The following is a 14,820-nucleotide window of genomic DNA, read 5'->3' as shown; positions in this document are numbered from 1 at the left end:
GGCTGGCTTATGGCAGCGTGTGTGTGTGTGTGAGTGTGTGTGTGCGTGCAAGCGTGCATGCGCGCATGCAACAGCGAGGAGGAGGCGTGGACTCTGCGCTCCTTCTTTCCAGCAGAACTTTTTTTTTTTTGCTTTGTTTTTGCAGCATCAAAAGTGCATAAAACCTGTTTAATTTCCTATCTTCTTCTATTTGTTTATAGCACAATACCACACCTTGTAATATGTTATGATTTGTAGTAAAGTATAATATAATGCTTTGAGCATGTATAAATATCCTATGTAACTGACCATAGCTGTAAAGTGCGTGAAATTGGAGCTGAAGAGTTCTCAAACTTGACCTTTGAAACAGGTTTGAACCCTCTTTACTGGTCTGGCTATGACTGCTATTTTAATGGTCTGTCTATAATAATACAGTGTCAGTGCTTCATTTTGTTAATTGTCTGAACAAAATGTTTAAAAATATACCGTATTTATTATGTTATTAAGTTGTCTAAGTATTTGTAGAGATGGTCAAAATATAACAATATTATTGCGATAGATTTGTTTGGCACTGTTTATGACACTTGGGGTCATGTTTACACTTACATTTATTTATTTATTGATTTATTTTAAGTTTTAAAGGGATAATTTGTATTTTCTGACGTGAAGTTGTATGACATCCCCATCATCACTGTAGTCCATTAACAGCGACATAAAAATGCCTTCTCAGACCTCACAAAACGCTTGGCGTTATATTTGTCTCCCGGCATATTCCTGCGCACTGTCGCCTGTGCGTTCATGTGACGAAGACACTCGCATCTACTACCGCGACGGAGTGTCGCCGCCATCTTGTTTACTTATGTTTTCCACAGCTGAAGAAGATGCAACTGTCTTTGTCACATGAACGCACAGGCGACAGTGCGCAGGAATATGCCGGGAGACAAATATAACACAAAGCGTTTTGTGAGGTCTGAGAAGGCATTTTTATGTCGTTGTTAATGGACTACAGTGAACACATGAACGCACAGGCGACAGTGTGCAGGGATACGGCGGGAGACAAATATAACGGCTTTGATTTTTTTTTAGAAGGCATTTTTGTGATGCAAATGTTTTAATCTTTTGAACACATATTGTTTTGAGAAGCCAAACTCTTTCCTTAATTGTCCCCAGCAACTAAGCGGAACTACGTTCTTCATCAGAGAAATCTGACCAGAACTGGACTTACGAGACCAAGTGGGGGGTAAGTCGCTGTTAATTGACTACAATGCTGATGGGGATTTCATACAACTTCAAGTAAAAAAATCCGAACTATCCCTTTAATTCATGATCATCACAGCGCTCGCTCAATCAACACATGCAGGTCATTAGAAGCTTCAATTAACCTAAAGGCTGTAGGCACTTATTAAAAAAGGTCCGGAAGTCAGAAAGCCAGAACATTACCTTTTTGTTCTGTGTGCTAGAGGCAAAAACTAACACGTTCCCGGACATCAGATGAAAGCAGCGCTGTTAATTGACTGCAGTTGTGGGATATTAAGGACTACATCACTGCAAACAGTGCATAGATAACAGTGTATACATTCAAGAATATGCAGAGTAAGCTGGCACTTGTTTATTCTGCAATACCCCTGTTTTCCTCAAGAGGCAATCGTGAATCACTGCAACATGATGGTAATTATGATGGTATACATTGGAAAATCGAAAAAGAGAAAAGTCCGATTTTTGTATCGCAAAATGTCCCAATGTTGCAAAAAAAAAGTTGTATCTGCTGTCGGACGTGATGACATGCCGTTCCAGCTTAAATCCCTGTTCTTGGTCTTGAATTTAGTGAAATAAGTTTCTAAATAAATGTAGCTTATGGTCCGTGTGACTTGTATATGTTTTTTTATCCTCTTCATGACACATTTTTTGACTGATGCGACTTATATTCCGAAAATTACGGTATGATAAGTAGTTATACAGTACAGTGGAACGTCAGTTAGCGTCCGCCCCGGTTAGCGTGTTTTCCTGTTCACGTCAAAAATTACGCCACAATTTTGCCCCGGTTTGCATTTATTCTCCGGCTTACGTACAACATTGCGTGCCTCTTGCCGTGTTGTTAATACACTGCATGAGTCCAACTGTGTTCTAAATGTTTTTTTATTATTATCACAAAACGTCCTTCCTTGTTAGCATTTAGCCAGCTAAACAAAATGGTAACTGGAACCGGGAGTCAGCTACGTTACGTCATCAGCGGTCGACTCTCAAAAATGTTAACACAAAATACATATTTAGAGTTTTACATGCATAAAACAATTCTGAATGCATATAAATGAGGAATGAAATGGATGAATGAACATTTAAGGTTACCTTTACCTTCATTGAAGACGTGACTGTCCCCAAAGATGCAACGTGGCAGCGAGATCAACCACTACCACCCTCCTGTTTTCAGTCACGTCAAGAATCACGTCTTCAATAAAGGTAAAAGTAACCTTAAATGTTCATTTATCCCTTTCATTCATCTTTTGTTTGTATTTATATTAGGGGTGTAATAATTCATCTACTACATGGATGTATCAATTTATATTCCTATGATCCAACTACATCGATCTGTGTTTGTCAAGTTGCCATTCCGGACGACGTGTATCGATCTAACATTATTTAAAAGGTAGGAAATAAAGCATTGGATTTAAGTACATGGACCTGTGTTGTTTTTTTTTATTATCACTTTCAATGATTTATTAATTTATTAATTAATTTATTTTTTAATTTTCTATTTTATTTTATTTTATTTTATTTTATTTTTTATTTATTTAATTAAATTTTATTTTTTATTTATTTATTTCTATTTATTTATTTATTTATTTTTTATATATAATTTTCTTTGTTGTGTTTAAAAAAAAAAAAAAGGAAAGGGAAAAAAAAAAAGCTTTGTTCTTATTTATTTATTTATTTATTTAGTATTGTCATCATTATTATCATTATTATGAATGTTCTCTCTTTTTTTGGGGGGAGGGTTATCTCACCGTTATCTATTATGTGTTATCCTGACTATCACTGAAAACATGACATGGAATCCAGGAAGTGAACTACATGTACTGTACTAGATGTAGAATGGATGGGGGGTAGGATTAAATAAGCTTTGCTTCTTCCTACTCCTTTTGGACATGTGGAACTGTCAAAAAATGATTCACGAGATGTATTCCATTGTAACCTTCATGTTCAAATAAACTAAACCAAACCAAACCAATGATAAAGACGTTAAACGTTACTCTATTCAGTCTGCCTGTCTGTGACGTCATGGCCACGCAGCAGCAGACGACAAAACATAGCATAGCAAAACATAGCGGATGGCGGAGGACAAGCCGGTGAGGGAGAAATAATTAAGCCACCTTTGCGGTCCAGTGTGTGGAAACACTTAGGCAAAGAGGGAGATGTTCTAAAAAAGTCGCTCGATGTTTGTAGAATATGTAAAGGTGAAGTAAAATACAACACGATAAATCTCTCCAACCAACTCCGAAGACGCCATGGGATTTCACACAGCACTGACCTTTCATGCACCTTTTGCAGAGATGTTAGTTGCACTTTATTCAAATAAAATGTGAAGGCATTTGCCTTTAATTGTTGTTTACTTGTTTGTTTATATCCATAATTAATTTAGACCTGATTCTCTTACAAAAAACAACGGGAATAGAGGAAACTTCACCTGCGCTGTCCAGTGTCCAGGTATTTTTAGCACAGTCACACTGGTTGAATTTTTGGCAAAATGGAGCCGGAGCTGCGCCATCCACGTCCATGCTATATCCCCAGAGTCCCCCGGACGCTTTTGAAGATGTGTTTGTACAAACCCTGCTTCGCGTAACTGCTTGCTCACCTTCTGATAGAGTTCGCTATTGCGGTACGTTCTACCGTCAATAAAAGACATAATGTTCCTGTCTTTGACCACACTAACAAGGTGGCTTGTTTCCCCCTCGCTCCAAAAGTGTGGGGTTTTGCATGTCGTCATGTTTACAAGCAGTTCCTGCCAAAGACACAAGATTCCTTTCGAATAGAACATGCGCAGAACACAAATTAATGTTCCTTTTGATCGGGATATCCTGATTGGTGTATACATGACCCCATTTTCGGGTTAGAAAATGAGTAACCCAGGGGTAATGTTGTGATTTTTAAAAAACGGAATATGAGGATATTCCGGTTTTTCAAAAGGGTTATTGGTGTTTACATGGCCGTGGCAGCCGGGATATTGCTAATCTTCCGGTTATGACAGGGTTATTTGACTGCATGTAAACGTAGCCATTGACACTGACAACGGATTTCCTTTGCTTTCATTCTTTTCATCAAGGCATCTAAGACTTAGTAGTTGACATCAGTTGCAGGAGATTAACCCTGAAAGAGTCCAGTAAAATACTATGGAACAGTGGTACTTGAATACACTTAACATCTTTTAACTGTTTGAAAGAGACTATAAATGTTTGCAGTTCATCAAGAGAACAGAGCCACTCAAGACTCGCTTCTGGGATTTCTTATCTTCTCGTTGTCTTGGCTCATTTCCTTTTTAATTACTCAGTTCAGTCCAGAGCAAAGAGTTCAGCTGCACTTTATTTTCCTTCTTGTGGAATGTTCTTCATTGTGTTTATGTTATGTCTGCCGTACACAGCGGCCAACACGGTGGCTCGACTCTAGCGACAATACTAATGAGAACTAATAATCCACTACAGGATTTTTCATAGTGTGGCCCCTCAAGACAATAAATACTGTTGGGGTCTCCCCAACCCCTGAAAAACGTACTTTCTGGAGCATATTTTCTGGTGTTTTCTGCTTGGACCAGGCTCTGTTTTCTCCCTTACTGTACGAACTAAAAATCGATTTATTTTTGCCGTTAAACGTAACTGAAGTTAACTTATCTCGTTTGAAAAATGTTTTTCTTCACCTCACACTTTGAAACCCCCTGTTGTAATAGAACATGTTGACTAATGATTAAACTCTGACATTTGCTTATTGGATGTTTACGTCATTAATCGCTAGGAAGTACATGATATTTACATAGTGACTCTTAATCGCCGCACCGAACGGGACCACCTTGCTCGACGCTTAATTAGTCGTTACAATTGTGTTTACACTGCTAGATACATTGCATTGAAATCTGTCTTTGCAGGCATTCATTCTCTGGAGCAGGGCTAATGCTCCATAGCAAACAATGGGTGCTATGTGTATTTGCATGGGAAATACCGTTGCTGATAAATTGCTAGGTTTGCACACACCATAAGCCAAACATCTACAAGTTCATAGAGCGAACAACGAGACAACTGCACCTCCTAACTGACAGATGATTTGGATGGTGTGAGCTTTTATGGATAGTGGAACTTCAGTATCCGTTTGGTACTAGCAATATGAACAAGGCCTTCGTTAATGCTGAAGTCAGCTAATCAAAACACCCGTTATTATCTAACCTTGTCTTCATTCATATTGCCACAACTACAATTTAACTTTTAACTCCTTCCCATACATCCCTCTGGACCGTTAACCAGCCTGCTGTCTGGACAGCACTGACACAATGCAGGGCTATCTATTTTCAGCAAGTCCCCTTGACACCACCTTCTGTGTCTGGATAAATGAATGCATATCACCCCCCTAGCCCCCTCTGCGACGTTGTATCCTTGCCACCTGTTGTGAGAGGTGTCCATCTTCTCGCTAACATGCCTTCGACATCTCTCCTCATAAGTCAACTCTTTTGTTCGAGGAGGATGTTGCTACTGCATATTTGGCTATTTTAGCAGTTGTGTCCTGCAGGGAGACTGGCTGTGTGGTAGATCCTTTGCAACTCTCTATTGCATAGTATTACCTCTGATTTGGGCCATCTGGTTGTTGTTACTGCTTGTAAAAGACCAAACTGCTCTTACTGGCTGTAAGAAGAGTCACTGTTCACTGTGTGAGTGCTTTAGAATTGTAGCCGAGAAGACAAGAGTCGATTGTTTAAAAAAGAAAATGTTGCTTTAATTGTTGTTTAAAGATGTTTTACAAGAGTAAAATAACTAAAATCTTTCTTTTCAGCAAACCTTTTGTTTGTGTCATCACGCAATGATATTTTCTCTAACATGCAAAAGGGACTTTTTAATGATATGCTAAAACAATATGTTTCCGTAGAGTTTATTTTTGAGCACCAAATGTGAGAAATATCTATAATTTCCCTCACTTTTTTGCTCCACTTTTCAGAAAAGATCAAATGCTTGCTTTTGAAGTTTTGATGACATCATGAAGGAAAAACCTCCTTCCTTTGAGCTGACCTTGTGTACATATACCCAGCACAAAAAAAAAGCATGCTTCACCACATGTCTTAAATGCAGCCTTGGCACTGGCCTCCACAATACAGAGGACAGCTTTATTTAAAAAAAAAAAAAAAGACTTCACTGCACATCTTAAAAGACAATAGCGCTTCTTGGGGGCACACACTGGCAGAGACAGGTGTGGACAAACACAGCTCATTAGCATTAAATGCTAATTCTCCTGAAAGGGGTACCAGAGATCGTGCCATTCCTTGGAGGGCCTTGAGGCATAGACTACAGTGATTTGCAGCTATAACAATATAAAAATATAGTGCAAACACTTTGAATAAATTGGGGAAACAGTGTTGAATTCTTTCTTCGTGTCTGTTGTGTATAAAACACGATCAGATGTGAATTTCAGCCTGTTTGCCCATCGCCATTTTGTGACATGCAAAAGTTTGTCACAAAGATGAAAGAAATAATACAAAACGGTGGAACTTAAGTTTCAGTGATTTCCCAAGTATAACAGCTCATTGTGCACCAAAGGCATTTTGCTGTATCCAAACATATACTTTGACCACATTCCGACAAAACGTTACAACCCGTTAACGTAAAGAGCGTAGTCATAGTCACACAATGTCACTGAAACTGATTCAAGGAAGACTACACTATATGCAAATGAGCTGACGTCTGCATAAGCACCCATTATGACCTTCAAAATATTATTGTTATTATTGTTATTCCTCCATTTTTTTCATCAATATTGAGACGTTAACAAAATGTCTCCGATTCAAAATCAGAGCTATGGTGTTGTGTCCATTACACGCATTATGATCCGATTTTCTACTGATCTGTTTTGTTCTTATCAATACATTTTGGGGAGCTATTGTTTTATATCATGTGTGTGTGGAAAGTGAAGTGTATCACTCGTGCGCTAACTAACAATGCTTTGAAGAACACAATGTTGAGTATCACATTAAGTTCGAAGCAGGGTCCATCTACTAGCGTGTTACGTGAAATACATGTCGCCATTAGGTCACATCCTGGTCAGCCCAACATCGCTGAAAATGGTAAGCTATTACATTAATACTATTGTGGGACCTATGAACTATAATAGACCTTTAACGATTGATTGTTTGTGCAGCCATCGACTTTGCCCTTCTCCCTGGGGTTTCGGTTCATCTCCAATAGTTCAACCTATTGACTTTCAAGGTGCTACACCGAGCTTTAAATCCCTTAGCATTTATCCCTTTCTTTCATCCCTGCCAAGCTTAGAAAGTGTTTATGATCATTATATTTTTGAGTTTAACATCGAGTTCACTTTGGTATGTGGATGCAGGTCCAGCTTTCCCACCCAATAAAGGAATAGATTTGCCAAAATAGCAAAGACCTTCATGCCACCTCCATCTTCATGGTCCCCGAGCGTCGCCACAAACACCAAGTCATCTAACGCGCTTTAGAATAAGATTGGTCCCCTTTGTTGTCAACACAAGTCCGACAGAGGGTGCGGGGATGAGCGCGCAAGACAGCTGCCCCTGGTGGCTCCAGATGGTTCCGTGACCTTGCTGGCCAGAGTCTATTATCACCTTCTAGATGTTTCTGCAGGCCTTGCCCATCAAACTCCCCGCGTCAGCAGGAAACCAAAGACGACCGGTCCGGTCAGGACTGTGATTATGAGCAAAAGCCCTGTTTGATTAGCAGGCAAATGAGGAGTTAAAAGTAGAGCAGAGCTTTACGAGGGCACAATTCCTTGAAACCAAATATCCAGGACAGTGTGTCCCAAACATGCTGTTGGCATGTCCAATATAATTTGCACTTTGGCCTCCTTGTAGTATCCTTCTGATTATTTCCAATGATTGTCAGTTTAAATGAAAGGATTTCATTATTAGCTTTAACAAATGTTTTTGTTGTAGGATCCAGACTAGTGAGTGACATTGATGACGTTTGTTGAAGTTCCGGCATTTATTCACGCTTGCCTTTTATACAGGACCCAGCGATTATTGCTCTGTGAGCTTTCACACAGCGACAAGGCATCCCGCAGTCATTAGATGGCATCAACACCAGCATCTGGTGTCCTGTTTAAAATCACTTCTAACACAACGGGACAGGATGGCACATTCTCGGGTGTCACTTTACACTGGCGTCTTCCTGCTTCTTCTACCACTGAAGTAAATTGCCAGGTCAACTTTGTTCTCCCTTCCGCGTCAGTGCCTTTTATACAGAAGCAAAATACAATAAAAGGTGGAAAAACGGCAGCTTTTTTTTAGGCATTATTACTAGTAGCTGATGCAAATCATTGGTCTTTAACGTCTCATCGCTAAGCATGACTGCCCAGAAACCAAATGAGTTCTATTTAAAACTGAAATCTGGCCATGTTGTTTTTGTCCATAGTTCAGAACCATTAACTTTAAGGGTACACGTTAGACATTTGATCTTTGTTCATTTTGTTGCAAATGATAGCTGCGCCGGTTTCTTTCTGCAAATGCCGGATCCTTGCCAGAATGTCCTTGACAGTTTTTCCATACAGGAAAAATCCAGCCTGCTGCGACGCTTTTCTCTTGGGATCGGTTTTCCTCACTGGTCTTCTTCTCTCAACTAAGTTTGGGTCCTAAGCCCCTATTTAGAGTCTCTGCCAACAGTCCAGATCTAAATGGAGTAGCACTATAATGCACCATGTCAGCATTGTGCATGCTGCTGCTCCTACATGTCAGCGGTGGTCCCTCAGAGTTAAGTAGGGGATTGTTTGCGGCAGGCAGGCTAAAGGTCTCCACAAATGAGGTTCTGTTCAATCAGAACCTTGGGGACTTGTAAATGGAAATGGTTGTGCTCGAAGTGTAAAGCCAAATGTGTGACCCCCGTGAACCGCCCCGGCTGCTCCGAGCAAACTGGCCAGGCTTGTGACACTGCCATTTTCCTCTAATGTGATCAGATTTATGACAGCTTCATTTGGAGCTGAGCAGCAGGTGCTGTCGCCAGTCATGACTAATAAATGACCTGAACTAAGTGGAGGTCACACTACACCTTTTGAGGCATCTCCCCAAATGCCTGCTGGACGCTGGAACCAGATCCTGGTGGTCAGTCACTGGACTTTGCTTTCCAGCCTCTCAGGTTTGATATTCTGTCAGACTGTGGCGTGATAGCCAGCCTGGATGTCTCTGCTTTTGCTTTAGAAAGACTTTATTGCAATATTCATGAGCCTCTCCTATGGGTGTACTGTTGTTTGCCTTTTGTGGCTATACTGTATTAACAGTGACCCTTGTAAACATCTGAGAACATCAAGCAGTATGTTGACATGTATGGAAAGACTTTCTGCACATGTATTTGCCTGTGTACGTGATATGCACACGGGAGTTCGTGATGCATACGGAAAAACACTTTAGCTTCCATCACAGCTGCACTTTCTCCAGCCCCAAAAGGGCCATCCCTCAGGGCCAGCCTGATGCCATCGTGGATGGGCTTTATGGCGGCAGCTGAGACTGCCACTCTGCACAAGGCGGCTAGTTTATTACACCAATTTAAAAAATTATCTATTGCAGTTGTACATCAAGACATTTTTTTATGTGGTGGTACTGGTGGTGACATTGATTCCTGACTTTTTTACAAACACTGACATATATTCATATGACGTTCCTTAGCCCTTATCTGTGGGCCACCAGGGGTAAAATTAGTGCCTGTGACAATCCACTCAACCTTTGCGGTCCCGTCCTCCCAGAGCTGTCAGTAAGGGGTAGAGGCTGTCAGCGGTTTCACATTTAGCCTTCCAACCGATCACCACACTGAGAACAAAACCAGCATATGAACAAAATAAGAAACAAAAAGTGCTTAATATCTTATTGTCACCCTCTAGTAGACAGAATTATACAGCATTCTTGCCAAAATGTTTGTGTCGTAAACAAAACCCTCTGCCAGGATTGCCTCTGCGAGCTAAATTAAAGAGGCGCTTAACATTTTATGTCCAAACAGCTGCGAATGTCTTCAAGCTGAGACTCTTAATTCAAATAGACTCTAGCAGTTAGACAGTGGATGTCACACATCTTTTTCATTTAGTACCCATAACAATTGGGACTGGCTTGGAGAAAAGTCCTAAATCCAATCTTAATCAGTCCCTGACTGATGATCCACCACCTAGCATTCTAATTCACACACCAACTAACTAAAGTGTTGAGGGTCCAGAGAAAACAGACAATAGAGGTACCAAATTACAAGTTTTTGGACTACAGTGGAACCTTGGTTACCATCATTAATTTGTTCCAGAAGGTCTGACTATAACCAAAACGGATGCTAACCAAATTCATTTTTACCATAAGAATGTAAATGTAAATCCAATGAATCCATTCCAGAAAGCCAAAAACACAACACAACACAGAAACACATTTGTATAGTTTCACAATTAGAAACAATTGGAAATGTGTATAAATACATATAAATGATGAATGAAATGGATAAATAAACTTTAGGTTACTTTTACCTTCATAGCCGGGATTCTTGACCTGACTCTTCCCAAAGACACGATGTGGTAGCAAGAGACCACACGGACAGCACCTTCCTGTTTTGCCATGAGTTATATTTTGAATTCAATAGCGTTTCTCAACTCAGCAACCCAAAATGGAGCCAAAGAGAGTTGTAAAATGACAAAACAGGTGGGTCGCCACTAGATTGTGCCTTTGGGAACAGTCAGATCTTCAATGAAGGTAAAAGTAACCTTAAATGTTCAACTATAAAAACATGTTTTGTGTTAGCATGATGTCAACCGCTGATGACATCATGGATGGATGATGTTGCTGTCTTCCGGTAGCAAGCTAAGGATGCTAACAAGGACGTTTGTGATAAAAATACAAAAGAACACAGACTCAGGCGGTGCATGAATAACAATACAATACGCACACCATATTGTACGCTAACTGGAAAATGTACGAAAACCGAGGCACTTTTTGACATTAACCAAAAAACACTCTTACCGAGGCGAACGCTAACCGATGTCTCACTGTACTTGATGAGCTAACCTTGCCAGCATTGGGAACCGCATTCCATTAATTTCCCATCAGTCTTTGTTGCCAGTGTACTTGAATTGAAATATTTTGCATTGTTTTTGAATGTAAGATTACAATTATTCTTTATAAAATGTGTTTTTGTTCATGTTTTTGGGTGTACGGATTCATTGGATTTACATTGTTTCCTAAGGGAAAAATGACCTCGGTTTTTGTACATTTCGGTTTTCATCTGATCTTTCGGAACAAATTAATGACAAAAACTGATTTTCTACCATAATTACAGTATATTGTAACTGTTGGTTGCTGTCGTTTATGGGGGAGGATGGTGTCTGTTATTGTTAACCAGTGTCACAATAAACATTATGGAGTGTCAGGAGGCGTAGGTCCTATAACCAAACATTAAGTTCGCCGCCTGTTAATTATTGGGTTAAAACTATGACCAACACTGGATTATTTGGGAAAAATACTCAAAGGGTCCTCATGTTATTGACTGTTTCATTTGACAATGAGTGTAAATTTTGATGATTTGACTAGAACAATATACTTTTGTTTGGGGTAATTAATCTTTGCTTATTGTTCTCATTGTTTTGCCGTGGGCACCACAATTTTTTTTTTTCATAGCAACCCTCTCAAAGTGAACCTTTGTTTAACTAAATGGAAGCAGATGGCGTCATATCAGCTCTGCATGAGCATGACCATAACAAGGAATGTTAAAAAAAAACACACACAAAAAGAGAAAACAACAAACAAATCATTAAAATCCACACTGGCATGATGGAGAAGAAAAGCTTTCAACTATCACCAAAAGTCTGTAAATAGAAAAAATGTTGGCGTACCGCAGTGAGTCACAAAAAACATCAGCTTTCGTTTTTATGCTCTGGCATATGTCAGCTACACTTGAAATGTGCATGGCATGGCACTTCACCAGTTGATACATCTGGTCATGACTCGTTACAGGATGCCTCTATTGGCCCGCTGCGTTGGGAGCTACGCTCAACTTTCAGACTTTACCTCCTGCTGTCTGAACTGAGTTTTATTTGGACAGTTGACATCGATTTAGGCGGATGAAAGAACGAAAAGAAGCTTCAATTATATTTTCTTTTAGATCTCAGTAACTATTATTCTTAGACACAATCACAAATGCATTCATATATTCATCTTTATGTTTCCACAGTGCAACATGATAGATAGTATCAAAACCTCAGTTATTGACCTTGAAATGATAGTATTTTACCAAAATAAAAGTTACTATCATTGAAGGAAAAATAAATTCACGATGTTCAAGGAAATCCTGAGGGTGCTAGAGGGCAAGGTTCACATAAATCAAAGCAGTGGAACTTGATTTCTTTGGATTTTCAAACAATATCAATTCAGCTAATATCCAAAAATCCCAACTGTTGGCCTCACAAAATCCCTAACACCTGAAAAAAAAGGACATCCTATATCCTGGTCATCAGAGCTCTTCTTCCTGTCACTCACACACAACACCCAGTGACTGGCAGAAATGCAGCTGCGTTACAGGGACCTGCTGGAAAAGAAGTGCCCCAAAGTTTGTTAACGAGGAGGAGTTATGATGCTAATTGTAAGATAATGCTGATTAATGAAGCAGAGTTATCAAAGTGTCAAGCAGCTTAGAAATAGGATGTGCTATTTTATTGCAATTTACCGGATGTTATTCCACTGATATTGGAAGCATAGTACATCTTGGGGATTTTTGATTTTATCTTCTATGTTCCTGAAAAAGGGCTTGTCTTATATTCAGGGGTGGCTTATACAGTCCTGATCAAAATTTTAAGACCAGTTAAAAACTTTTGCACTGTTGGATTTTAAAGGAAAATTGCACTTTTTTTGGAGTATTTTTCCCAAGGCTTGCTTTATAGGCGGAATACGTGTTTCCCATTACGTGCTGTAATGTGCTGTCTCTTTATATCTTTAGAACGCACAGAAAAGAGAACGACATATGTGCTCATGTCTCACATAAGGCTTGTGGATGATGGGCAAAATTCCAAAAAAGGTGCTGTTTTCCTTTAAGTCGAGCTTCAGAATGCAAAAACAAATGGGAATGACACAAAAAAAATAAATAAAAATAAAATGTTTAATGTCATGAGTAGCTGCACTATTCTTGTTAATTATCTCAAAAATTGGTCTGGGCATGCTTGATGCCCATGTTTCCAGGAGGCTAGTGGGAATGTTGCTCCAGGTGATGAAAATGGCTTCACGGAGGCCACTGTCTGGAACTGATGTCCATTTTTGTAAACTTCCCTTGCCATCCATTTCTAAACATTCTCAATTGGATTTAGATCAGGAGAACACACAGGATGGTCCATAAGAGCGAGGTTATTCCTCTGGAAGAAGTCCTTTGTCAGGTTGGCATTGTTAACTGCAGCGTTATCCTGTTGAAAAGGCAGTCATTACCACACAGACGAGGGCCTTCAGTCATGAAGGATGCCCCCTGCAACATCTCCACATAGCCGTCTGCCCTTTGACGCCCCTGCACAACCAGAAGCTCCATTGTTTCATTGAAGGAAAAAGCAGCCCAGATCATGATGGCGCCAACATCCACTGTGCCGTGTGGAAAACATCTCAGGTGGGATCTCCTTGTCATGCCAGTAACGTTGGAAGCCATCAGGACCGTCGAGGTTATTTTTTTTCCTCATCAGGGAATAAACTTTCTTCCACCTTTCAATGTCCCATGATTGGTACTGTTGTGCAAATTCCAAACAGGAAATGTTGTGGTGTTGAAGGAGACGAGGCCTTTGAAGACACTTTTTTGTCTCAAAACCCTTCTCTTGCAGATGCCTTCTGATGGTTATTGGACTGCATTCGCCTCCAATAACAATCTTCATTTGGACCGAGGATCGTCCCGTGTTGGGCAGCCTGTCGGATCCTCCGGCTCATGGCCGGTGGCATTTTTTGGGGGTTTACCACTTGCCTTTTTTGTCAAAATCTTTGAAGATGTTTCAAATGACTCTTACTGCGTCCAACCTCAGCAGCAATGGCGCACTGCTTGCTTATGCAGCTCAACAATCCGATTTCAAAGACAGAAAACTTTTTTGTCTTTGCCATCAAGAGCTCATGACAGTGTGAATACCTGAAAATCACATTGAATCCACATTTTTGCCAAGATTTTGTTTTTTTTTAAGGCTGTGGTCTTTTAACCTTTGATCAGCTGATGAACAGCCTTTTTCACTTTAATGCTTGTTTGCATTAAATTGCTTACTCAAATTTTTTTTGTCTCACTCCCATTTCTTCTTTTTGCATTTTGAAGCTCTATGTAGAACCTCCTTAAGATCCAACAGTGCAAACATTTTTTACAGTATGTCACCATTTTATATGATCCATTGAATCTTTATGTAATCCACTGAATCAAGCCTGGAAATGTTTCCATCCCAAAAGAAATCCTCCTGTTTGTCTTTAGACAACATTCTCAAATCGTCGTAAAGGTTCTTTCCTGTTGACAGTGTGCCTTACAACAGTTTTTGGCTCAATTCAGACTTCTTCCATGGTGAACAACACCACTTCAGTGTGTTGCTGTTCCATTTGCTTTGGCTTTGTCACTCACACGACCTGAGACCATAACTGAGTCTTGTTTGTTTTCGTCCTCGTTAATC

The 14,820-nt window shown here is 39.9% G+C and overlaps 1 long non-coding RNA gene across 1 annotated transcript in view; it reads left to right on the top strand.

Annotated features, from left to right (window-relative positions):
* The window catches only part of LOC129184682 (uncharacterized), a 68,692-nt gene that overhangs the window by 15,579 nt on the left and 38,293 nt on the right, over positions 1-14,820 (top strand). The gene's annotated exons all lie outside the window — the stretch shown is intronic.

Source organism: Dunckerocampus dactyliophorus, chromosome 7 (genome assembly GCF_027744805.1).
Source record: "Dunckerocampus dactyliophorus isolate RoL2022-P2 chromosome 7, RoL_Ddac_1.1, whole genome shotgun sequence".
Classification (NCBI taxonomy): domain Eukaryota; kingdom Metazoa; phylum Chordata; class Actinopteri; order Syngnathiformes; family Syngnathidae; genus Dunckerocampus; species Dunckerocampus dactyliophorus.
This window is presented reverse-complemented; position numbering and strand designations above follow the sequence as displayed.